Below are 24165 nucleotides of genomic sequence, written 5' to 3'. Positions count from 1 at the left end.
CTTGAACTAAACATTTGGCTTTAATTCTTTCCATGGTTTATCATGTTTAGGCTTAGAATAAACAAGTCTTAAAAATATTTATAGCCTTGGAATGATATCATAAATAGCAATACTATGTTTTGGTTTTTTTTGAGTTCATCTTTCTAAGGAAGAGATATGACAGGAATGGAAACCATCAGCCCTTTAGCATACTAGGAGGTGGTGATGTTCTCAGCAGATTGTTACAAAGATCCCCAACTTTCAAATTCCGACCAGGCAGCTAAGACATGGTCCCTAAATTCCATTACGTCTATAATAACTTCTTGTATAAATAAATGATACTATCCTTTGACTTTTAAAAGGTCAACCTACCTATTTTTTCCTGGTACAACAAACATATAATAGAACCTGCTTACCACATCAGAGCTTGGTGCAGATTTATATTTACTTTGAAAATTTAAGACTAAATCTTACGTTGCAATGATTTGTATCTTTAATTTAAATGCTTCATTTTTTTGCCTCCATGTTTCAAAGCAAAGTCATTTTATTTGAGGTATAAGATGCTTTCTCCCAACCACTTTCTCAAAACTCCCCATTTCTTAAAACACACAGAGGTGAGTAATTATGCAAATATTTGTTGGAGAAAAATGCCTCCAACTCATTTGATGCTAACAAACAAGGTCTAAGGCAAGCTGCCAGCATCTCCAGAATAAGAAGACTGAGAGGATGGGAAAAGGTTTGTTGGAAAAGGAGCAATAGTTGTAAGGAATGGAATATAAATCACAGTTTAATAGATCAGATATATCAGAACATCCAGGCATTCCAAAAAATATTAGAGGGAAAACCGTTTGGAGGTTTAAGAATTAAGTATGTATTTAGCATACAATTCAGATCTCCATTCCTGAGTATCTGCCCAAGAGTAATCAAAACACACATCCACACAAAGACTTGCATTCAAATATTTACAGCAGCATAACTTCTAGGAGCCAAAAAGGAGAAACAATCCAAGTACTCACCAATGCTCTAGACACACTAACTATAGCTATCAAATTATACAGTTTTTTCTCTGTGATGGCTCCATTCAGCATTTTCAAATTTTATCAAATCCTGTCACTTCCCTTTTAAACGTTTGTTGGCTCCTGAGTACTGGAAAGCTAAAGCCCAAACTGTTGAACATGACGCACTACCAAGCCTTCCTTACGGGTATTGTTATCTTCTGCTTTCATACACCCTGCATTCCAGCCACATGGAACTAACAACGTATTCCCGAATATTCCATGTATTCTCACAATTCCACATCTCTACTTCTGTTTATTTTTCTGCCTGTAACCTCCTTCCCCATCTTGTTGACCTGGAAACTCATCTTTCAAGGTCAAATGAAATAGTCTCTCCTCTTTGATGCTTCCTTGAGTCCTTACACTTTCCCAGGTAAATTCACTACTGTCATAATTTTTTTTTACTTCATTTCAGATATCTGTTTACTCTCTCTCTCACCAAAAAACAACACAAAACTGTAAGGTCCAAGAGGGCAGGAAAAATGTTCTACTCATGTTTAACATAAACACTGACACAAAGTAACTGTTCATAAACTTATACAATGAGTATTCCTCAGCACTACTGCCATTTGCACTAAAAATCAAATTTTTAAAAATTTACTTCTTAATGTATGTTAATAAGGCACTGAATGGGGCTTATATATGGAAGAGATATTGAAGAGTGTGCATTGCAAAGCATGCAAATAAGCCAACTGCGAAAACAGAGTCTTTTTCACGGTGCTTCTCTGCGTTTTTAACAGGCATTCCTGGTAGCCCTGTCACCAAAAGCCTGCAAAGTTAAGTTCAATTTGGGGGCTCTGCTTTGCAATTCATTGCTGATCAGGATTACAAGTTTAATTTTAGGATCCAAGGGATGGATTACAGAGCTGCCTAAACTTCCCTTATGTTGTGGCTTAAGAGATTCCTTCCAGAGGAAACCAGAATTTAATGAGATTATCTTTGAACCTGTCTTAACTAAATGCATTCTTCAATTACTACTAATGAACACACTAAATTTTTTTAGACCATAGTTAGGAAACTGGCTAATGCAGGAGGCAGATTCACTTAAGCATAAAATAAAATTGAATGAAATCTCTAGAGAACTCAGTTCCACTTTTGTGAGGAATTGAAGATTTTCTTTGCTGGTGGTTTTAACTGTGTAAGGCACTTGCTCATTTACAGCTTTAAAGAGTTTTCTACGACCATTCTGTTTGTATTTAATGCCAGGATGAACAGACAGTTCAGTGGGGAACAAAGGCAAGAAGTTGATATCACTGAGTAGCAGGGAGACCCTCAAAGTTACTTAAAATCCACAGGAATGTCTGCCCCTAGTCAGTTCACAGCATGGGAAGACAGAGGCACATGGCATAGCTGAAGATGGATCAGAAGTTAATAGCCTGGAACCTGCAGAGTTTCATGAAAAAAGATTTCGTATATGTCTATTGTGAAGGCTAAGCACTGGATGGCTTAAGTAAGAGTCTACACCTTGATTGGAACTGAAGTATGAAATTGTTGACAGAATTTTGCTCTCAACTAAGGGATCTATAAAAATTCTTTGTTGTTTATGAACAGGTGTGAGTTTATTAAAAGCAAGAGAATTGTTCAAACAATTACTTTGTAAATATGCTTCTAAATAATGGGAATCCTAATTATTCTTCTAATTTGTGCATGTATTAGCATGAATTGATCTCATAGATACCTGTCATACAGATAAAATGCATTTAAAGATCTTTATATTGGTTTCTCTCTCTAGTTGTCTAGTTCTTGGTGAGAGGTGAAGGAATCAAAGATTATGTCACTTTCACATTTGCAGTTGCCTAAAGGAGAAAATATCATACTTTACATAAAATAATAAAGTATAGCTATCTTTGTAAAATGTTATGAATTTTACTTTGGGCCTTTGTGTTGATCTGTCAATACATATGTCCACAATAGCTCTTAGACACATACAGGAAAAGAAAGGTACATAATGTGTTCATTGTTCTATAGGGCTAAATGGAAAGTGGAGTGCCAAGCAAAGGGCGCCTTTGCAATGAAGAGACTCAGTACTCTTCCCGACATACTCATTTTTAGTTAGATCCTCTTCCCCGTAAATTATTTTAAAGAAAGGATGAATTTCTATCTTACTCATCATTCTGTATCTTAACAGCACTGGACACATAACTAGGTGCTCAACTCATGTTCACAGCATTGAATTGAATACAACCATAATAGAATCATCCCTAGGGAAACAGTAAATACCTTCACACTCCCACCCGGTAAGGTAGCCTTTGTGAAAATACCCAGTGAAAACGCCATTGCTGCAATTTGTCAGATGAGTTTTGCACAAGCATATTTGGTGGCCCTTTCCTAAAACATGCTCTCTCCTATAAACTCTAGATGGTGTAACAGGGTTCATGGTCATATTTAGCAAAGATACACTAGGCAATAGTCACCTTCGTACACTTCTGGAGACAGTAAAGTATGTGTGTGTCAGACAGAGGTGGTGGGGGGCAAAGAATAAAGACATGTTTAGAGTTTGACATCCATAATCAAGTGAACAGCTGAGCATAGCGGTCCTGTGCTCAGCCACGTTCATCACTTCTCTGTGAAGCCAGAATTTATCTGCATGGAATTTAGTGCAGTACTGTGCTTATAATGTACAAAATAAAAATGTATGTTGATTAATGCCATTTAATAAAATGCTGGGCCTAGGATAAATGGAAAAACTTTGACATCTAAAAGTTTAAAGCAATGGTTTTTAAGTCTGGATGGAAATCTAGCTGTTATGAAGAAGTCTGAATGCTCTCTGAGACAGACCATTCTACTTTAGGGAAAGTGAGGTAATCCACTGGAAAACCAAACAAGCAAACCTGGCATCATGGGCACGAAGCTTAAATAACAGTGCATCCTGCCCATAGCATCCCATCCAGAGCCCTTCCGCTGAGCTGTCCTTAACAGTGACCTGAAAGTCTGGAAGAATTCAAGATCCTCTTCTAGCACTCAACTCATTACCTTGGAGTGGTTGGGGCTAGAAAAGATAGAATCATTGTTTCCATTCAAATATCTCCCTGCCAAGCTGCAAATTAATTTACTTGAATCACAAACTGTCAGGATTATCTATAAATAATTTTTTCCAATAAGAAGAAGATGGCTTTGCTTATCTGATTTTCAGCATGTATTAAAGCAAGATTTGAGTAAAGGCAAAACAAGAAAAGGGACACGTGGTTATTTAAATTTTAATTTACGGCAGTCTGGGTCTTGCTCTAACTTTCCCTATTGACACAATCACAGTATATCCTGAATATATAATTTCTGGAAGTGAAGCAGGCATCCAGTTTGTCTGGTTATTCCTCTTTATCTCAGATATACAGAGACTCAAAAACACAATGAGAACACACTTTCATATAGTACTCATTACATGTCCAGTGCTCACTATATATTATTTCATTTAATCATAATAATAGCATAAAAATGATGTATTAAATATATTTTTTATCACCATTTTTAGATGAGTACATTAAAGCATATTATAATTAAATAACTGTAACATAGTAAACAGCACTGTCAAGATTTGAGCCTAGGCAATCCAGCTGCTAAAGTTCTTCATTATCGACGAAATTTGCCAAGGAATCTCACCAAGATTGAATTTCATTTTTCAATACAGACATTGCATCCTTCATTTGGCTAACTGATATGTCCATTCTTTTTGGGTCTTATAGAAACTCATACCTCATTCATCCAACACACCCAACACATTTATTGAACACCTCACATAGCAATTGCCTAAAGAGCAAAAATATTACACTTTAATCTAAAAGTAATATAGTTATTTTTTGTAGGATGTTATGAATTTTACTTTGGGCCTCTGTGTTTACCTAACAGTACATATGTCCACAATGGCCTATCCATCTTGTTGAGATACAAGATGGATAAGACCAAAGTTACGGTCCACTGTGAAAGGCAGGTCCACATCCAATAAATGCTACATAATCTGTTCAAAGTTTCGTATTATCTAGGAGCACTAAAGACTGGATGTCTAAGTGGTTACCAGGCCAGGAAAGTTTTACACAGTGGATGCTAATTTAACCAAGTCTAAAAGAATGAGAAACATATCAACTGGTGATTTCATGGCTATGTTACAATTGTACTCAGAATTTTCCAGTGAGGAAAGGCTGCATTTCTATTTCTTTGCAGAGGATCTGTTTAGTCACCAAACTTTGTAAGAAGGTTGTGTGTGTGTGTTGGGGGTGGGGGCTGGGAGATGGGGGGGTGCTTTTTTCCATGGATCTCAATTGCTATTAAACACTGTCTAAAAGGGTTAGTGCATACATCACAGATTTGACAAAAAAAAGACAAACAAACAAACAACAGCACCCATCAGTGTATTCTTTAACCTTTCAAATAGCATACATGTTCCTATTGCTCTTAATAGTCAACTGCAGTAAGTTTTGGTGACAGTCTATACTTTCTAAATTTGTATCTCACGTTCTTAAGTGATAGAATCAGCTAGCCTTGTCATTTAAAGATATTTAGATTGTTGATAGGAAAAAGTAGTTGCCACGCATAAGCCAATAAAACTGTCCTGAATTCAGAAAAAAAGAACCATCGTCATTTGCTGCTGACTTGGGATAACTAAAAATTGTACACTCTCCTACAATTAACATTCTACAACACTTTCTGACACCAGTATTTAAGCACGTGCTACAGAATATCACAGACATTTTTCCAGAGTTTCAGAAACTGTTTTAGATATGATATGGTATGAAGAACATTAATCTGGGAGTTCAGAACCAGGGCCAGTCAGGATGAACCTGGGCAAATCAAGATTTCCCACCAGAGATTATAAAAGAAGATCAACAGAACGTATGAGACAATGCATTCAAGTCAGGGGATAATAGAATGTCCTTACCAGTGGCCTTGCAGGATCTGGAAACTGCCTGATGGTGTGTACAAAAGCTGCATGTGTGTGTTCAAAGCTATATTTTTGGGGGGAAACTTTTATGGTAATTTCAAAATGGATTCTATTCCCCTTCCATGCTCCCCACTCCTCACCAAGAGGTTTAAAGCCACCAGAATGAGTTTTCACTAGTGAGCAAGAAGTTGATATCGGGTCCCCATTGTTTTATAATTCATTGTTCATTGTACTTATTTCTGCCTGGTGAACTATATGATAAAATGTTCCCTTAAAAATTACATGTTTAAAAGCCCCCCTAGTGTTGGTCTTTAAATAACTGGACTCAAAAGGGTCCAGTATCTCATATTTGACACTAGTAACTCTCTGCAAAGGTGATATCTGGACTATTAGATTTAGAATATCCTGCCATAGGGGCATTAGAATAGTTAGTAGATAATATTACTACTTTTCTGGTCACTGAATTTAGTATTAATAAATAGTGCTTCTTAATTTTGAAAAGTCTGATTTTTTTGTGAGCTGTTTACCAGTTGACCTAAATAGGTGAGTTAGGGAAGAAAACCTAATTTCAGACCAGGTACTTCCAATAGCCTTTATTAACTAAATTAAAGGCCAACTGAAATTTTCTTAGTTCTTGTTTTGAGATTTTGCTTATACCTCCAGACCTTCAGGACCTTCATAGGAAGCCACACAACTTAGGAAAAAAATATGGTATGTGTAAACCTTGGTCTCAGATAGACTGTAGTTCTAATCCCAGCTCCACTCCTTACAAGCTATGCTCCTTTGAACACATTACTTATCCTAAGTCATTGTCTTCTTCTAGAATAGATTTATTAATATATCCCAGATTTTGAAGGGCAAATGAGAGAATATGTGAATCTGACAGGCACAAAGTCTACACACAAAAATACACGACCACCCTCCAAAGAGTGCTCCCGAGGAAAAAGCTGACAAACCCACCGACACCATTCCCTGCCCACAGGGCTCCCACAGCACTCACTTTGCTTTAACACTAATCTCATTCCATCTTATATGCAAATCAGTTGTTTTCATGACTCTTTCTTTTGGGGCCCCCTACATATGCCATAATTCTAAGATAGCGAAATGTGAGATGAGCCAATCAAGAGCATTACTGGGATCATGAGCCAGTGAAAATGATGTAAGTAGAAAGAGTAAGAGGTTGAAAAACTAACTAAAATCAACATGTCTGAGGTAGTTCTTCACCCATTGCTTTAGATACTAGATTAGGATTCCGTAAATTATGGCCTGGAGCCAAGTCCTGACTCTTCCCTGTTGTGTTCTACTCTCACTACAGCTGCTCTTGTTCATTAAGTATTACCTATAAACCATGCCAAAAACATGTGCAATCTGGCCATTTACTGGAAAACTTTGCTGACCCTCATCCTACAGCAGAACTGTGCTATAAAATATAGTGTAATTTTACATTTTAAATGTTATGAAATATACACATCACATAAATATATATAAGTTTAAATTTTCAGGAGCCATATTAAAAATAAAACGATTATTTTAATATTTTAATCTAATATATCTAAAAGCATTAAAATTACTATTGATCAATTTTATATTCTATTAAAATAATTCTTTTTAATTTTACAATCCATTTTAAGTCATTAGAAATCTGGTATGTGTTTGGCATTTATCATGTATGTCTTTTGGGACCACCCACAGTTGCAGTACCCAGCAGCTAAGAGCAGCTCATTGCTGGCATACTGCACGGGGCCTGTTCAGAAGTCCCTGCAGGGCTGCAGCATCTTGAGGATAGAGGTGGTAATGAGATCAAGTCTTGGCCAGGTCACTGCACCAAACACAGATCAATTATCTCTGGGAACCCCATCTGGCAATGGCTAACTTCAGAGCCTACGTGAGACAAATTGGGGAATAAAAACCAGGTAAGACAAAGGGCAGGAAAGTTAGAACATGCCTGAGAGAGGTGGATGAAGGGAAATGTCTGCCCCAGAAGCAACAGCTACCCAGGGCTGCAATGAGTAAGTATGTGTGCCCAGTTGTTTGAAATTTAGTAGGATAAATATCAATTTCCCTGCCACTAAGATGTGAGTTAATTCTTACATTTTTTATATGCCCTTACAGAATCACTAGCTCTTGAAAAGAAAGAATTATGTCTAATTCATCTTCATATGGGATCAAGGTACTTCCCACAGGTTTTGCCTTTAAGGTGTGCTTCAAATATATTAGTTGAAGCAGATATTGAGCAGTACACTGCTGATAATGAACAAATGACTGACTGAATGAATGAATAAAAATATAATACTAAACCAATTTTTCTATGGCTGATAATGGTTTCAATCTCCCTAGAGTGCCTGGGGTTGAATAAGGATCTGAGTCCAAAAGTTAAAGAAATAAAGTTCTACTGACAAATACCAAGCATACTTCTGTCACAGAACAGTGACAGTCACAGAAGAGGTGATCCTTTGTTCATTTGGTAGTTCATTTTTTGGTAAAAGGGAGTAAGGGCACTGCGTCTGGCCACAAGTCATTCGTATGTATTCTTTCTGATGATTGAGATAGGCAATTTTAATAAACAAACACAAAAGTGCTTGTAAGGTTGAGGAAGTGGAACAAGATGGCCAAATAGAAGACTGCACTAGTCATCCTCTCTGTGGGAACACCAAATTTAACATCTACACACACACACACACACACACACACACACACATATCTTTCTAAGAACCAAAAATCAAGTGAGCAATCACAGTAAGTGGTTTTAACCTCATATCACTGAAGGAGGGACTGAAGAGGGTGGATAAGACAGTCTTGAATTGACAACACCATCACTCCCCAGCAGCAGGCACATGGTGTGGAAAGAGAATCTACATGTTTGGGGAAGGGAGAGCACAGTGATAGTGGGATTCTGCATTGGAACTCAAGGCTACCAACACGAGCAGAACTCAGCTGATACCCACAGAGGGAACATTTAGACCAGCCCTAGCCAGAGGGGAATTACCCATGCCAGAGGTTAGAACTTGAGTTTCAGCATGCCTCATCACCATGGGATAAAGTACTCTGGGGTGCTAGATAAACTTGAAAGGCAGTCTAGGCCACAGAGACTGCAACTTCTTGGCAAGACCTAGTGCTGAACTGGGCTCAGAGCCAGTGAACTTGCGGGGGCATGAGACCTACTAAGATACCACCTAGTGTGGCTAAGGAAATGCTTGCTCTACTCCTTCCCCCAAACCCAGGTGGCATAGCTCATAGCTCCAAAAGAGTCCCCTTCCTTCCTCTTAAGGGGAGGGTTAGAGGACTTTGTCTTGAAACTTGGATACCAGCTCAGCTACAGAAGGATAGGGCAACAGGCAGAGTCATGAGGCCCCTGTTCCAGGTCTTATCTCCTGGACATTTCTAGACACAACCTCAGCCAGAAGGGAACCCTCTGACTTAAATGGAAAGATGCATTCCTGGCAGGATCCATCACCTAATGACTAAAAATCCTTTAGGCCCTGAATAATCAGCAGCAATAGACAGGTAGTCCATGCTATGGGCCTCAGGTGAGACTCTGAGATGTGTTGGCTTTAGGTGTAAGGAAGTGTATTCACAACTGTGGTAGCTACCAGGAGAGATTTATTCTTCTTGAGAAAAGGATGGGGAAAAAGAGGCTTGTCTTTCAGCTTAGGTACCAGCTCGGCCACAGTGAGGCAGAGCACCAGGCAGGCTCTTGGTGTCCCCAGTTCCAGGCCTTGGCTCTTGGGCAGCAATTCTGGACCTACCGTGGGCCAAAGAGGAGCCCACTTCCCTGAAACGTGAGTCCCAGCCCTGGCAGCATTCACTACAAGCTGACTGAAGAACCCCTGGGCAATACCATGACAGTACTCCCTGTAGGCCTATGGTGCTGTTGGACATGGGGAGAGACTCCTCTGCCTATGGAAAAGGGGGAAAAAAGTGGGAAAGATTTTGTCTTGTGGTTTCAGGACCAGCTTAGTCACAATATATTAGAGTAGCATATAGATTTCTAAGGTTTCTGACTCTAGGCCCTGACTCCTGGACAGCCTCTCTGGGCCTGCCTGGATCTGAGGAGGAACTCGCCACCCGAAAGGGAAGAACACAAGTCTGACTGGCTTCAGCAACTGCTAATTGCAGAGCCCTAGGGCTTTAAGTAAATATAGGCAATATCTAAGTAGTAGCTACAGCAGACCTTGGGCAAGACCCAGCACTGTGCTGGCTTCAGGTCTGACCCAGTGTAGTCCCAGTGGGGGTGGCCACAGGAATAGCTGTGTCACCCCTCTCCAGCTTCAGGCAGCTCAACACAGAGTGAGAGATTCTATTTGTTTGAGAGACATTAAGGGAAGAAAACAAGAATCCATATCTGGTAATCCAGAGAATTCTTCCAGAGCTTACCTAAGACCATCAAGACAGTATCTCTACAAGTCTGCAAGAACCACAGCATTACTGGGTTTGGGTTGCCCCCTAATGCAGATATAGCTAAAGTGACATTGGATAGTAGCACCTAAGTTCCTTTGAATACCTGGAAATTCTTCCCAAGGACAGGTCCAAATGAGCTCATACTACAATAACTATAATCAATCTAATTCTTCAATGCCAAGACACTGATGAACATCCATAAGCATTAAAACTATGTATGAAAATAGGACCTCACCAAGCAAACTAAATAATACACCAAGTCCAATCCTGGAAACAAAGAAATAGTAGACCTTTCAGAGAAAATAATCAAGCAGAAATTCTGGAATTGAAAAATGCAGCTGGAGATAGAGCAAGACCCCATCTCAAAAGCAAAGAAAAGAAAAATGCAACTAGCATACTGAAGAATGCATCAGAGTCTCTTAACAGTAGAATTGATCAAGCATCAGAAAATTAGTGAGCTTAAAGACAGATACTTGAGAATACAGTCAGAGGAGACAAAAGAAAAAAGAATATGAAAGAATAAAGCATGCCTTTGAGATGTAGAAAATAGCCTCAAAAGGACAAATCTAAGAGTTATTGGCCTTAAAGAGGAGGTATAGAGAGAGACAGGGCTGGAAAGTTTATGTAAAGGGATGATAACAGAGAATGTCCCAAACCTATAGAACGCTATCACTAAGTACAAGAGTGTTATAGAACACTAAACAGATTTAACCCAATGAAAATGATCTTAGGGTATTTAATAATCAAACTCCCAAAAGTCACTGATAAAATAGAATCATAAAAGCAGCAAGAAAAAAGAAGCAACATACAATAGAGCTCCAACATGTCTGGCAGCATACTTTTCAGTGGAAAGCTTATATACTAGGAAAGAATGGCATGATGTATTTAAAGTGCTCAAGGACAAGAAAACCTTACCCTGGAATAGCATTATCTGGTAAATGCATCCTTCAAACATGAAGGAAAAATAAAGACTTTCTTAGACAAACGAAAGCTAATGGATTCTATCAATAGCAGAGCTATCTTACAAGAAATACTAAAAGTAGTTCAGTCAAAAGAAAAGGACACTGATGAGCAATAAGAAATCAACTGGGAGAGGACTCAAGATGGCGCTGTGAGAACAACCCAGGATTGGAGCTCTCGTTGAATCCGCAAAGAGGTGAGTCGGAGTTGCATTTCCAGACTGATCTTTGTTGCCGACAGAACGGGGAAACTCCCAAGTATAAAAAAGACATGGGACGCCAGGCAGTAAGTCTGCCTGGCAAAGCCGGCAGCCGGGGTGGCGGCGGCCGGCCCTACCCAGCAATCCCCACAGGGCGCGCTTGTCCGGGTGCCCTGTTGAACCAGCAACCTGAGACTTGAGATGGCTGGACTTGAGATTGAACGAGACTTGGAAAGTAGGCCAGCCCAGGGGTTTGCAGGGACAGAGCATTCCGGGTACCCAGTGGACGAACAAAACCGCGATTTCAAACTATCCCAAGCAGACGGTCCGAGACGCTCTGTGGGGGAGGGGCGTCCACCACTACCGAGGCAACCCGCCCCAACTGAGATACATGCCCACTGCGGACGCAGCCTGCCGTTGCCGAGGCAACACGCTACAACGAAGAGACTCCGCTGCAGGGCGTGGCGGAGACCACAGCAGAGCCTGCAGGAACAGGGCGAATCACACAACAGCAGGGCGGAGACTCGGCAGGCAAACAGTGGCTAGTCTGCCTCCTAGCTGGGCAGGACACCTCAACGGACATCGAAAAATAAAGCTCGAACCCCCCAACACAGAGCATTTGAGAAAAAAAGGGTTTTTTTAATGAGCTCTGTTGCAGCAGAATCAAACATAGCAGCCTAACAGCCCTGAATGAACAACAGAGCTCACAGCTAAGAAATTGAGCTCCTAAAAAGAACAGACTGTCTCCTCAAGCATCTCCCTGACCCCTCTATATCCAAAAGACTGACATTTGGCAGGCATCATCCTGGGACAAAGATAGCAGAAAAAGAAACGGGTAGCATCCCTCACTGTGCCACAGCTGCTAGAGGTGCACCCCAGACAAGCAGGGCCTGGAGTGGACCTCAGCAGTCGTACAGCGAAGGAGCTAGGCTGGTAGAAGGAAAACCAAGCACCAGAAATACTTCATCATCAACAATCTGGGTGTCCACTCAGAGACCCAATCGAAAAGTCAGCAACTACACAGACGACAAGCGAATAAACCCACAAAGATGGGAAGAAACCAGCGAAAAAAGGAGGAAAACACCCGAAACCAGAACACCTCGCCTCCTAAAAAGGACCAAAACTCCTCACCAGCAAGGGAACAAAGCTGGACGGAGAATGACTGTGACGAAATGATGGAATTAGACTTCAGAAGGTGGGTAATGAGAAACTTTTGTGAGCTAAAAGAACATGTATTAAATCAATGCAAAGAAACTAAGGAACTTAAAAAAGGATATGAGGAAATGATAACAAGAATGGATAACTTAGAGAGGAATATGAATGAATTAAAGGAGCTGAAAAACACAATACGAGAACCTCAGGAAGCATGCACAAGTTTCAATAGCCGAATTGACCAAGCAGAAGAAAGAATATCTGAAGTCGAAGACCAACTCAATGAAATTAAATGAGAAACCAAGATCAGAGAAAAAAGCGCAAAAAGGAATGAACAAAGTCTCCAAGAAATGTGGGACTATGTGAAAAGACCTAACCTACGTTTGATAGGTGTACCAGAAGGGGATGAAGAGAATGAATCCAAGCTGGAAAATACTCTTCAGGACATCATCCAGGAAAACTTCCCCCACCTAGCAAGACAGGCCAACACTCAAATGCAGGAAATACAGAGAACACCACAAAGATATTCCACAAGAAGAGCAACCCCAAGGCACATAATCGTCAGATTCAACAAGGTTGAAATAAAGGAGAAAATACTAAGGGCAGCCAGAGAGAAAGGTCGAGTTACCCACAAAGGGAAGCCCATCAGACTCACAGCAGATCTCTCGGCAGAAACACTACAAGCCAGAAGAGAGTGGGGGCCAATATTCAACATCCTTAAAGAAAAGAACTTTCAACCCAGAATTTCATATCCAGCCAAACTGAGCTTCAGAAGTGAAGGAAAAATAAAATCCTTTGCGAACAAGCAAGTACTCAGAGATTTTGTCACCACCAGGCCTGCTTTACAAGAGCTCCTAAAAGAGGCACTACACATAGAAAGGAACAACCAGTACCAGCCATTCCAAAATCACACTAAATGCTAAAGAGCATCAACATAATGAAGATTCTACAACAACTAACAGGCAAAACAGCCACTTAGCATCAAAATGGCAGTATCAAATTCACACATAACAATATTAACCCTAAATGTAAATGGGCTAAATGCACCAATCAAAAGACACAGACTGGCAAATTGGATAAAAATCCAAAACCCAAAAGCCCTGGGTGTGCTGTATCCAGAAAACCCATCTCACATGCAAGGATACACAAAGGCTCAAAATAAAGGGATGGAGGAAGATTTACCAAGCAAATGGAGAGCAAAAAAAAGCAGGAGTTGCAATTCTCATGTCTGATAAAATAGACTTTAAAGCAACAAAGATCAAAAGAGACAAAGAAGGCCATTATAAACTGGTAAAAGGATTGATACAACAAGAAGAGCTAACGATCCTAAACATATGTGGACCCAATGCAGGAGCACCCAGATACATAAGGCAAGTTCTTAATGACTTACAAACAGACTTAGACTCCCACACAATAATAGTGGGAGACTTTAACACTCCACTGTCAATACTAGACAGATCAACCAGACAGAAAATCAACAAGGATATCCAGGGCTTGAACTCAGACCTGGAGCAAGCAAACCTGATAGACATTTACAGAACTCTCCACCCCAAATCCACAGAATACACATTCTTCTCAGCACCACATCACACCTACTCTAAAATTGACCACATAATTGGAAGTAAAGCACTGCTCAACAAATGCAAAACAACTGAAATCATAACAAACAGCCTCTCAGACCATAGTGCAATCAAGTTAGAACTCAGAATACAGAAACCAACCCAGAACTGCACAGCTTCATGGAAACTGAACAACTGGCTCTTGAATGTTGACTGGGTAAACAATGAAATGAAGTCAGAAATAAAGAAGTTCTTTGAAACCAATGAGAATGAAGACACAACATGCCAGAACCTCTGGGACACATTTAAAGCAGTCTCTAGAGGAAAGTATATAGCAATAAGTGCCCATATGAGGAGAATGGAGAGATCCAAAATTGACACCCTATCGTCAAAATTGAAAGAGCTAGAGGAGCAAGATCAAAAAAACTCAAAACCCAGCAGAAGACAAGAAATTACTAAGATCAGAGCTGAGCTGAAGGAGATTGAGAGACGAAAATCCCTTCAAAAAATCAATAAATCCAAGAGCTGGTTTTTTGAAAAGATCAACAAAATAGACAGACCACTAGCCAGATTGATTAAAAAGAAAAGAGAGAACAACCAAATAGATGCAATAAAAAATGATAAAGGGGAAGTCACCACAGATTCCACAGAAATTCAAACCATCATCAGAGAATATTACAAACAACTCTATGCGCATAAACTAGTAAACCTGGAAGAAATGGATAAATTCCTGGACTCCTGTGTCCTCCCAAGCCTAAACCAGGAGGAAGCTGAAACTATGAATAGACCAATAACAAGGTCAGAAGTCGAGGCAGCAATTAAGAGCCTACCACACAAAAAAAGCCCAGGTCCAGACGGGTTCACAGCCAAATTCTACCAGACACAGAAAGAGGAGCTGGTACCATTCCTTCTAAAACTATTTCAAACAATCCAAAAAGAAGGAATACTTCCCAAATCATTTTATGAGACCAACATCATTCTGATACCAAAACCCGGCAGAGACCCAACAAGAAAAGAAAACTTCAGGCCAATATCCATGATGAACATAGATGCAAAAATCTTCAATAAAATATTGGCAAGCCGAATGCAACAGTAAATCAAAAAACTTATTCACCATGATCAAGTAGGATTCATCCCGGGGATGCAAGGCTGGTTCAACATACGCAAGTCTATAAACGTAATTCACCACATTAACAGAACCAAAAACAAAAACCACATGATTATCTCAATTGACACAGAGAAGGCATTTGACAAAATTCAACAGCCCTTTATGCTAAAAACCCTCAATAAACTCGGTATCGATGGAACGTACCTCAAAGTAATAAAAGCTATTTATGACAAGCCAACAGCCAATATCATACTGAATGGGCAAAAACTGGAAGCATTCCCTTTGAAATCTGGCACTAGACAAGGATGCCCTCTTTCACCACTCCTATTCAATATAGTTCTGGAAGTTTTAGCCAGAGCAATCAGGCAAGAAAAAGAAATAAAGTATATTCAAATAGGAAAGGAGGAAGCCAAATTGTCTCTATTTGCAGACGACATGGTAGTATACCTAGAAGACCCCATCGCCTCTGCCCAAAAACTCCTGAAACTGATAAGCAATTTCAGCAAAGTCTCAGGATATAAAATCAATGTGCAAAAATCACAAGCATTCCTCTACACCAATAACAGTCTTAAAGAAATCCAAATCAAGAACGAACTGCCATTCACAATTGCTACAAAAAGAATAAAATACCTTGGAATACAACTCACAAGGAACGTAAGGGACCTCTTCAAGGAGAACTACAAACCACTGCTCAATGAAATCAGAGAGGACACAAACAGATGGAGAAACATTCCATGTTCATGGTTAGGAAGAATTAACATCGTGAAAATGGCTATACTGCCCAATGTAATTTACAGAATCAACGCTATCCCCATCAAGCTACCATTGACTTTCTTCACAGAACTGGGAAAAACCACCATGAACTTCATATGGAACCAAAAGAGAGCCTGCATAGCCAAGTCAATTGTAAGGAAAAAGAACACAGTGCGGGGCATCAGACTACCGGATTTCAAACTATACTACAAGGCTACAGTAATCAAAACAGCATGGTACTGGTACCAAAACAGAGATATTGACCAATGGAACAAAACAGAGGCACTGGAGGCAACACAACATATCTACAACTATACAATCTTTGATAAACCTGACAAAAAAAAGCAAGGGGGAAAGGATTCGCTGTTTAACAAATGGTGTTGGGAAAACTGGCTAGCCATGTGCAGAAAGCAGAAACTGGACCCCTTCCTGACACCTTACACTAAAATTAACTCCAGATGGATTAAAGACTTAAACATAAGACCTGGCACCATAAAAACCCTAGAAGGAAATCTAGGCAAAACTATCCAGGACATAGGAGTAGGCAAGGACTTTATGAACAAAACACCAAAAGCATTGGCAACAAAAGCCAAAATAGACAAATGGGACCTAATCAAACTCCACAGCTTCTGCACGGCAAAAGAAACAGTCACTAGAGTGGATCGGCAACCAACAGAATGGGAAAAAATTTTTGCAGTTTACCCATCTGACAAAGGGCTGATATCCAGAATTTACAAAGAACGCAAACGGATTTACAGGAAAAACACAAACAAGCTCATTCAAAAGTGGGCAAAGGATATGAACAGACACTTTACGAAAGAAGACATATATGAGGCCAACAATCATATGAAAAAATGCTCATCGTCACTGGTCATCAGAGAGATGCAAATCAAAACCACATTGAGATACCATCTCACGCCAGTTAGAATGGCGATCATTAAAAAATCTGGAGACAACAGATGCTGGAGAGGATGTGGAGAAAAAGGAACACTTTTACACTGTTGGTGGGAGTGTAAATTAGTTCAACCATTGTGGAAGACAGTGTGGCGATTCCTCAAGGCCTTAGAAATAGAAATTCCATTTGACCCAGCAATCCCATTACTGGGTATATATCCAAAAGACTATAAATCGTTCTACTATAAGGACACATGTACACGAATGTTCATTGCAGCACTGTTTACAATAGCAAAGACCTGGAATCAACCAAAATGGCCATTGATAATAGACTGGATTGGAAAAATGTGGCACATATACACCATGGAATATTATGCAGCAATCAGAAATGATGAGTTTGTGTCATTTGTAGGGACATGGATGAATCTGGAGAACATCATCCTCAGCAAACTGACACAAGAACAGAAAATGAAACACCGCATATTCTCACTCATAGGTGGGTGATGAAAAATGAGAACACGTGGACACAGAAAGGGGAGTACTAAACACTGGGGTCTATTGGGGGGAAAAGGGGAGGGCCAGTGGGAAGGGGAGGTGGGGAGGGATAGCCTGGGGAGAAATGCCAAATGTGGGTGAAGGGGAGAAGGAAAGCAAAGCACACTGCCCTGTGTGTTCCTATGCAACTGTCTTGCATGCTCTGCTCATGTACCCCAAAACCTAAAATCCAATAAAAAATTTTTAAAAAAATGGCAAAAGGGATTTTACAGTTGTCTGCAAATTAAGAATCTTGAGATGGGGAGATTAAGCTGGATATCTGGGTGTCCCAATTTAATCATGAGACCCTTATAAGGACTTCCTTATAAGAGAAAAGGAAATCTGAGTCAAAGAGATGTGGACAATGGAAGCAAAGGGTCAGAGAGAGAGAGAGAGAGAGAGAGAGAGAGAGAGAGAGAGAGAGAGAGAGACTCTGGAGGATGCTACATCACTGTTTTTGAATATGGAACCACACCAAGAATGCTGGTGACCTCTTAAAGCTAGAATATGAAAGTACCTGAGTTCTTCCATGGAGCCTTCAAAGAAACGCAGCCCTGCTCACCCACTTGAAGAATTTTGACCTCCAGAATTGTAAGAGGACAAATCTGTGCTTTTTTTTTGAGCCACTGAATTGGTGGCCATTTGTTATAGCAATACAAAACTGTTACACGTGCGTGATACACACAAATATGTTTCCCCTTTGCAGCACCATGGATACAGCTGGAGGTCATTATCCTAAGTGAATTAACATAGCAACAGAAAACCAAATACTGCATGTTCTCACTTATAAGCAGGAGATAAACACTGGGTAAACATGGACATCAACATGGTAACAATAGACACTGGGGACTACTAGGGTGGGGAGGATGATAAGGGGGTTAGGGTTGAAAAACTAGCTTTAAGGTACTATGCTCACTGCCCGGGTGATGGGATCATTCATACACCAAACCTCAGTGACATGTAATTTACCCAGGTAATAAACCTGCACATGAAACCCTGAACCTAAAAGTCAAAAACAAACCAACAAACAAACACATTTTTACTCGAATAAAAGATTTTTAAATTGGGTTATTTATATGTCATATTTATAGCAGTCCCATTGAGGAGATGAACTCAAAGTACTCCAAAGACCTTACGTTTCTTCAGAGACTTTCAAGATGCCTACTAGCTATAAGCTAAAATCTTTTACAAATTAAAAATGAAGGCTAGATTTAGAGAGCAGAATTTCATGAAGATGTTGATATCAAATGGTCAGGTTCTAAGAAGGAAAAGGATATAGCAAATACAGGGCATCTGAGTTTCCAATCCAGCAATGAGCTGGTACAAGCACCGTTTGTACCTATTTAAGTTAGTCTGGTCCATGCTAGGAACCTTATCACACCATCTTAACAATCTGACAAGGCCACACTGTTAATTAATTTCTGGTTCTATAATTTACTAAACTGAAGCCAATATGAATCCAAGACACATGCTGTCAATGGTCTACCATCCAGCTTCCGATCTATTCACTATAAGAATTTTGTGTTCATTTTCCTTGCCCTGTTCACTCCCTGATGGATACTTGAATGCACTTATAAATTGAATTCGGTGTCAATGTATTCTTTTTTTCAACTTTTTTTTTTTTTTAAGATAGAGTCCATCAACTTTCTTCACAGAACTGGAAAAAACCACCATGAACTTCATATGGAACCAAAGGGAGCCCCATAGCCAAGTAAATTCTAAGCAAAAAGAACACAGCGGGAGGCATCACACTACTGAACTTCAAACTATACTACAAGGCTACACTAATCAAAACAGCATGGTACTGGTACCAAAACAGAGATATAGACCAATGGAACAGAACAGAGGCATCGAAGGCAACACAATATATCTACAACCATACACTCTTTGATAAAACTGACAAAAACAAGCAATGGGGAAAGGATTCCCTGTTTAATAAATGGTGTTGGGAAAACTGGCTAGCCATGTACAGAAAGCAGAAACTGGACCCCTTCCTGACACCTTACACTAAAATTAACTCCAGATGGATTAAAGACTTAAACATAAGACCTGGCACCATAAAAACCCTAGAAGAAAATCTAGGCAAAACCATTTAGGACACAGGAGTAGGCAAGGACTTCATGACCAAAACACCAAAAGCATTGGCAACAAAAGCCAAAATAGACAAATGGGACCTAATCAAACTCCACAGCTTCTGCACGGCAAAAGAAACAGTCACTACAGTGAATCGGCAACCAACAGAATGGGAAAAAAGTTTTGCAGTTTGCCCATCTGACAAAGGGCTGATATCCAGAATTTACAAAGAACTCAAACAGATTTACAGGAAAAAAACAAACAAGCCCATTCAAAAATGAGCAAAGGATATGAACAGACACTTTACAAAAGAAGACATACATGAGGCCAACAAACATATGAAAAAATGCTCATCATCACTGGTCATTAGAGAGATGCAAATCAAAACCACACTGAGATACCATCTCACACCAGTTAGAATGGTGATCATTAAAAAAATCTGGAGACAACTGATGCTGGAGAGGATGTGGAGAAATAGGAACACTTTTACATTGTTGGTGGGAGTGTAAATTAGTTCAAGCATTGTGGAAGACAGTGTGGTGATTCCTCAAGGCCTTACAAATAGAAATTTCATTTGACCCAGCAAACCCATTACTGGGTATATGTCCAAAGGACTATAAATCGTTCTACTACAAGGACACATGCACACGAATGTTCATTACAGCACTGTTTACAATAGCAAAGACCTGGAACCAACCCAAATGCCCATCCATGATAGACTGGACTGGGAAAATGTGGCACATATACACCATGGAGTATTATGCAGCAATCAGAAATGATGAGTTCATGTCGTTTGTAGGGACATGGATGAATCTGGAGAACATCATTCTCAGCAAACTGACACATGAACAGAAAATGAAATACCACATATTCTCACTCATAGGCGGGTGAGGAAAAATAAGAACACATGGACATGGGGAAGGCCATACTACACACTGGGGTCTATTGGGGGGAATAGGGGAGAGACAGCGGGAGGGGAGGTGGGGAGGGATAGCCTGGGGAGAAATGCCAAATGTGGGTGAAGGGGAGGAAGGCAGCAAAACACACTGCCGTGTGTGTACCTACGCAACTATCTTGCACGTTCTGCACATGTACCCCAAAACCTAAATTGCAATAAAAAAAATCAATTAATTGTAAAACTGAACTACAGTTCAAGTTAACCATTACAGAGATTGAAACATTCTTTGGAGATAAAATGCAAAGAATTTCTCACCACTTACTAATTAAACTAATGGTAATAACAATAATTTTATTAATATTTTATTTTTACTTTGAAAACTGTAATATAGCTATATAATTTTCCTAGTGATGTGTTACAAATATCCATTAAATATCAAACTATGCCAAATTTGAGAATCTCATAAATGAAAAATACAGGAACTGAAACCAGAAACACTTGAGTTCAAATTTCAGCTCTGTAACTTATTTTTGTAATTTTTGGCATATCTCTTTCTGTTCCTCAGTTTCTTCATCTACAGTATAGAAACAACATCAATTATGCCTAAAGGCAGTTAAATATATGAGAAATATATATTTATAATACTTAGTACAGCTTCAAGGCATACAGCAAATCTCAGGAGTAGGTTATTATCATGAGATTAGTATTCGGTATTATTAATTTTATTATTTCACTTATGCCTGGAGGACAGGAGTTGTTTCTTGGTCTAGTTTCTTTGTATAACTTCCTTCCCTGCAGTTTTAGTTCTTAATATATATGATATGTATACAGGAATAAATATGTGAGAAGGTTTTATCTACAAGTAGTAATGGCATTCTCTTTCTATTTCCCAAACTCTCTTTCTATTATAATTTTACCCTGAGGGGCATCGACCCTCTATCCTAAGTCCATATGAAAGTAAAAAGTTAAGGAAAAAGTCAACTTCTTAACTAGAGAAAGATTCTTTTCTTGGAGATATGCTTCCAGTGCCTGTTACCTGACAATCTTGTATTCTATCTGCAAGACCCTAGGTAAGGCAGAGCCCAGAAGAATGGAAGAAAAGATAACTCATTTATTAATTCAACAATAGTTTTTGGGGCCGGGCGCGGTGGCTCAAGCCTGTAATCCCAGCACTTTGGGAGGCCGAGGCGGGTGGATCACGAGGTCAAGTGATCGAGACCATCCTGGTCAACATGGTGAAACCCCGTCTCTACTAAAAATACAAAAAATTAGCTGGGCACGGTGGCGCGTGCCTGTAATCCCAGCTACTCAGGAGGCTGAGACAGGAGAATTGCCTGAACCCAGGAGGCGGAGATTGCGGTGAGCCGAGATTGCGCCATTGCACTCCAGCTTGGGTAACAAGAGCGAAACTCCGTCTCAAAAAAAAAAAAAAAAAAAAAAAAAAAAAAAAAAACAATAGTTTTTGTATCTACTATATACCTGAAACTTTTTTAAACCTAAAGGATAAATCCATAAAGAAAGCAAATAAAAACCACTGCCCTATTAAGTTTATACTGAAATGCAGGGAGGAAATTTCAACATGCTATTACAGGATGTGGAAGCAAAAGGAAAAATCCCAGTGGAAAGAAGACCCTCTTAATCCAAGGAAACAGAAACCAGAGTGGTAGGCACTCTGAGAATGGTTTGGATACCATGATGAATTCACTTGTAGACCACGTGCTTTGGAACAGTCCTGACTATTTGAAAGCCTGCTGAAACAAAGACAGGGAATTGGAACTCTCTATGTGATCATCAAAGAATAGAAGTGAGAAAAACTACGGGGAGAATTTCTTTAAGAATGAGACAGTGGGGGATCCACCATAACTGCTGCAATCTCACTGATAAGATAAGAACATACTGCTCCTCACCACTCTTCTCCCACTCTATTCTTTCTCACATAAAAAAAAGAGAAAGAAATATGATTAAAAAAAAAAAAAAGACAGAGTCTTGCTCTGTCGCCCAGGCTGAAGTGCAGTGGCATGATCTCGGCCGCTGCAATTTCTGCCTCCTGGGTTCAAGCAATCCTCCTGCCTCAGCCTCCTGAGTAGGTGGGACTACAGGCACATGCCACCACGCTGGCCAATTTATATATTTTTAGTAGAGATGGGGTTTCACCATATTGGCCAGGCTGTTGTTGAACTCTGAACCACATAATCTGCCTGCCTCAGCCTCCCAAAGTGCTGAGATTACAGGTGTGAACCACCATGCCCACCTGGTATTCATTCTTTAAGTTCTATCTTTCTCCCTTTCTGGTCCACACTTAAGTTCGTATCTCTTCTCCATACACCCTGTTTTTGCACTGGTGCTATGATGGGTTAACACTCCAGTCCCATTATCACAATGGGGTAATCCAAAGATCACCTTTCTTTTATGAACAGATTTATACCTGCTCTGCCATCAGCCTTCAACCATCAGGGACCTGCTTCAAGCCCCAGACTTCCACTAGGGTGTTACATTTTAAAGGGCCACATGTAGCTAGAAAAAGGCAAACCAGGGTCTTTATTTTAATGTCCTGCCTTACTGTCCAAAAATAAAACACTGTCCTAAGATCACATAAGACAATTGCACTAATAAACCCAGTAAGGATAAGAAATAATGTCCTTTTCAAATAAAATGAATCATTTTTCCCTCCTTTAAAATTCAAAAGGAGAATCACAGGTTCATGTTAAAGACTCCATGCTTCATTATTTTTAAAGCTGTAATAATCACTTGTAGCCAACAGACAACTCACTTGTCTCCAAATTACAATTCAATAATTAGGGTAAAGTTTCAGCACCAAATATTTATATTCCACTCAATAATTGCTTTAATTATATACAGATATCTTCAATTGCTCAACTCTTGGTATATGTAGTATGTGTAAACCTAAAAGCCATATTGAGATGTGAGAAAACCTTATTTTACTTTGCAAAGGCATGATCCATGCCATAAAAACAAAAACTATCTTATACATCATTCTGTGGGGAACAGTCTTGATAATTTTAGAAAAATAAGTATGCAAATTCTGGGAAGCTGCAGGAAAAAATGCCATCTTCTACATTAAATGAGAACACTGATGTGAAAATGTGTTTGAAATCATAGTTAAATAAATTGTAGGTGTTATTATTAGCATTAGAAAGACTTCTAGAGCTTGTAAGAAGCCAAATTTTCAAAGCCCCAATAGCCAAAAATTCAGTTACATCTTTAAAATGTCATTCCAGGCTTGAGATTTCTCTCTGCAGTGAAGCTCAAAAGTCTTTCCTTTAATCAGACTGAATAAAATCCTGTTGACCTACTTTCAGATTCATCAGAAGGACTGTAGCTATTTTGCTGAGGTCCCTTTCTTAATTATTATATTACTGATCTATTTCTAGGTAACACATTATCCCCAGACTTAGTAGCTAACAACAATATACATTTATTATTCAACAATCCCTATGGGACAGGAATTTGGGAGCAGTTTGGCTGTGTGGTTCCAGCCAATGACCTCTAATGAGGTTGCGGTCACGATATCAGCAGAGGAACAGTGCCTACTCCTCCAGTGACTCACTCGCTTGCCTGACTGTCAGGAGGTCTCAGTTCCTTGTCATTCAACCGTCTATATAAAGTTGCATTCATGTCCTTACAACATGGCAGTTGGTTTCTCCAGAGCAAGCGATCCAATAGAAATCTAGACAGAAGTATCACATATCTCAGCCTTGGAAGTCACTAC

General features: G+C 39.6%; 1 protein-coding gene and 1 long non-coding RNA gene across 10 annotated transcripts in view; both read right to left on the bottom strand.

Annotated features, from left to right (window-relative positions):
* TRPM3 (transient receptor potential cation channel subfamily M member 3) overlaps positions 1 to 24165 on the bottom strand; it is a 980420-nt gene that overhangs the window by 725327 nt on the left and 230928 nt on the right. The gene's annotated exons all lie outside the window — the stretch shown is intronic.
* The window catches only part of LOC118146211 (uncharacterized), a 43168-nt gene continuing 40928 nt past the window's right edge, over positions 21926 to 24165 (bottom strand). Inside the window, exon 5 of one of the 3 annotated variants that reach the window (XR_004731943.3) lies at positions 21926 to 24123. This is a non-coding gene — a long non-coding RNA (uncharacterized LOC118146211). The remainder of the gene's footprint in view (positions 24124 to 24165) is intronic. The other 2 variants (XR_013526434.1, XR_004731816.3) reach the window with 2 other exon arrangements.

Source organism: Callithrix jacchus, chromosome 1, assembly GCF_049354715.1.
Source record: "Callithrix jacchus isolate 240 chromosome 1, calJac240_pri, whole genome shotgun sequence".
Classification (NCBI taxonomy): domain Eukaryota; kingdom Metazoa; phylum Chordata; class Mammalia; order Primates; family Cebidae; genus Callithrix; species Callithrix jacchus.
This window is presented reverse-complemented; position numbering and strand designations above follow the sequence as displayed.